Here is a 4,037-nt window from a genome sequence, read left to right on the forward strand (position 1 = left end):
TTGTTCAAGGTTAGTGCTCTACCACTTGAGCCACCGCGCCACTTCTGGCTTTTTCTCAGTAGTTTATGAGAGATTAAGAGTCTTACACATTTTTCTGCCTGGATTGGCTTCAAATAGCAGTCCTCAGATCTCAGCTTCCTGAGTACATAGGGATTACAGGCACGAGCCACCAGCTCTTGGCTTTTGCTTCCTTCTTAACGCTCACATAGCACCTACTTCCCTCCATCTGCCCAAATATCACGCATTTCCTAGATTGTCAATCTGACGTCATTCTACCCTGAAGACTCTCCTTTGCCTTTCCATTCTTTTTACATCAATGAGCAAACCTTTAAGGTGGCCTCTTATGTCCCCATGTTCTCACCCAGGCTCCTTGCTAGTCTTATTAACCTTCTCCCCTCTTCTCCCAGAGTCATTGCTCTTCTCTGCATCTCTCCCTAGCTCATGGTCTTCCTACATTAACCTTTCAGTTCCTGGCTCAATCACTGCTTGCTCAAGTCAATGCCTATATTTTCTTCCTCTCAGACATTGATCAATATTGGTTTCTGCTATCTCCCCTGCTACTCCAGTCCATATGCACAATGGTGGAAGGCACATTTTTAGTGCCCACAGTGAATTGCTAGTACCTGGATCAGAGCTTAGCAAACAACACTCACCAAACACATGTCGAATGAATGAACCAACGGTTGGTGTGTACTTGGGACTTCGGTATAACTAATGTGTAAGATATTTCTGTCATTGCTGCTGTAATTCTTTAAAAATGTGATTGTTTATAATTAAATACTAAGTTCTGGTTAAAAAAAAGCCTATAATTTCCAAATCATTCTCATGGGAACATGATCTATTTTATGATTCTTGGTTATTTTATGGATTCGTCAAAAAGGGATCTTGGGTGAAAAATGAAGTTTCTATATTTACCTTCTACTGAGACTGGATGTTTATATGGTGTCGCTAATTGGCTAAACACCTCCATCAAAAAATCTTATTGAAGTTTAATACTCATTATAATGAGTGACCCATGGTAAATTCCAAAGTTTAAGTTATGCTTTCTTTAGGACACAAAAACTTATGTCTGGGTTCTTTTTGTAACTACATTTTTGGGGGGTACTAGGGATCAAATCTAGGATGTGGGATTTGCTAGGCAAGTGCTTTTCCACTGAGCTAAATCCTGGCCCAGCAACTTATGAATAAAAGAAATGAATGGCATCATCTCACACCTAACCCTCCAAACACTACAGTGATTTCCATTTACCTTGTCTATATCAAACTAAAGCAAGGCAACCTCACATCACTAAGAAACTTTTGTTCACACATAGAAGTTAATCATCAGTTATTTAATGTGTTGAACCTACAGAAAATTATTCAGTAATACTTCTGTCTTCCTTTCTACGATTTGTTACTTATTTTCTCAGAAACGAAAGAGGATGGTTTAACTTAGTTTAAAAAGTAAATATTTCAGGTTTAAAAATCTATCACATTAACAACAGCCAAAAATGTTAAATATAAGTTCCCCAAATACATTTAAAGGTACCTGAAAATGTTTTGTCTTTAATTCATACACTTTGCTATTGGTCTAGGCATGGTTAGAATAGATTTCCAACAAAACCTCAACATTTGGCAGTTAGAAAGAACCATCTGCTTTAGGTAAAACCTTTGTAAATTGTAATTTTACCCTGAAATTTGAACCCTGTAAAATTTTAGAACACTATATTTAACTAGTACAGAATCTTGAGCCAGAAAATGTGCCAACATTTCTCTCTTTTCTTTAAAAGAATATGTGGATTAATTACAAAGTGCCGACTGACTTGGATTAGCCTTTATCCCTGCCTGCACAAAATTAATTCTTACCACTTACATCAATTAGACTGGGTCAAGATTGGTAATTCAGGCTGAACCTAATATAAAAACCTCTGCTTATTAGGATTTCTGGAGTTGAAAATAGATCTGTTAAGAAAAAAACTCCTGTTTCTATATGGAGAGTTAATAATTGCATGAGTTAAATTTCTTCTTCCTGGCTTTACAGAACACATTTAATTTATTTAGCAGCAGGCCAGTCCAGGTATTGTGAGCACAGATGTGTTCCTAACTTCCGGAATGTGGTCAGAATCTTGGGCATTTTCTCCCTATGATATCTGGTGTTAGTAACTTGCTTTTACTAATGATTCACTCACTCAATATATATCTCAGACGTAGTGGAACATGATAGTTGCAAGAAATGCTACTGTAGTTTCATTTTTATGATTTAATTTCATCTTAGATTTAAATAATACTTAGTGCTTATTTTTCCACTAAGAAAAAAAGTTTTATCTTTGAAGAGGCGCAAATTAAACTACTTAAGGAAGGAGATAAAAGACTCAAGATTCTTACATATGGTAAACATGAACTGAAAGCTGAGGTTGCAGGGTAAGCCTACCTTTCTCCAGAGGGCCCCCCTCACTCCAACACACACAAACACTGGACACAGTAAGACAAGGTTAAAGAGATGCATTCTGCTTGGGACAGACCTGTGTCTGAGTCCTGGTACTGAGGGAAAAGGGAACTGTTAGGTGGACAGGGATAGATACTGGTGAATACAACACATGGCAGATGATTTTTCTTGTTCCCAGAGCTCTTAGGGCTCCTGCTCAAAATGACACTTCTTCTTCCCATCATACCCTGGATTCCTATTCAAATACTACCATAATGCCTTGGGTCAATAGTGAGGTCATGCCTTGTCTACCATCTAGCATGACCAGTCATGACTTATTTCCATATTCTTGCCAAGTGGTGGAGAGCAATGAGGACCAAAGTCACCTCGTGGGCCCATACTGAGGAATCATGTTCCTGGATAGGAGCAGACTTACAGTCTGGGCTCCAGGGCCCTTTCCACAAAGAATCTACACCCTACTTTTACTTGCAATAACTTACTGCTCTAATATACTACTCTTTTCACTTTTTTTTTTGCCAGTCCTGGGCTTGAGCTCAGGGCCTGAGTACTGTCCTTGGACTTTCTCAATGCTAGAGCTCTACCACTTGAGCCTCAGCATCACTTCTGGCTTTTTTTAAAAATATTTTTTATTGTAATTAATAAAAGGGTTACATGATATTTGCCAGATAGAAAGTGCATTAATTCACATACATTGATACCCTTTCACATGTCTTGGTACCCATTACCCTCCCCCCATCCCCCCCACCCGTCTTGGTTTTCCCCCCTTCCCTATCAAATTTCAAATAACCAAATACAGATAAATTCAATATATCAGATAACAAAGTGAGATACTGTAACAATATGAGATACCCAAGGGACAGCAAAGGAGATGAGAGATAACATAGTACATAAAGGACAACAATCATTCGTTATATGGCTTTTGTTTCAATATCCTGGAGGTACTTCTGGCTTTTTTCTATGTATGTGGTACCGAGGAATTGAACCCTGGTCTTCGTGCATGCTAGGCAAGCACTCTACCACTAGGCCAAACTCCCGGCCCCTCTTCTCACTTTTAATTCTTTTTTTTTTTTGTTGTTCATTTGCCAGTCCTGTGGCTTGAACTTAGGGCCTGGGCACTGTCCCTGAGCTTCTTTTGCTCAAGGATAGTGCTCTACTACCACTTGAGCCACAATGTTCCAATGTTCTGCCATGTATGAGTGTGACCTTAGTTAAGTTTCTAAAAGATACAAGTTTGCCCTCCATGGATGAGTAGATGGAAAATGGAATGGAGACATAAAGGAGGATTGGAAATGTTCACTTGGGAGATGGTGTCACAAGATTTGGAAGAAATCTTGTCTTCTGGCACATGCTGAGTCCTAGAATGCCACTTGCCATCGTTCAGTATTTCTCCCCTAGAATTAATTTATGCACAAGTCTTGAATTCATCCCTGTGTTTTCAAGTCATAAATGCTTCTCAACTAGCCTGTACCATTACTAGGAAATATCTGGGTATTATGTGGCATTATGCACTTGGAAATGAAAGTGAAGCCCCGATGGAGCTCTATAGTCGCTGATAACAACTATTGGAATCTCTCTATCTATCTATGCTCTGTTGAGAAAGACAGCACTGTCT

This window comes from Megascapheus bottae, chromosome 8 (genome assembly GCF_031878675.1).
Source record: "Megascapheus bottae isolate mThoBot1 chromosome 8, mThoBot2.hap1, whole genome shotgun sequence".
Lineage (NCBI taxonomy): Eukaryota > Metazoa > Chordata > Mammalia > Rodentia > Geomyidae > Megascapheus > Megascapheus bottae.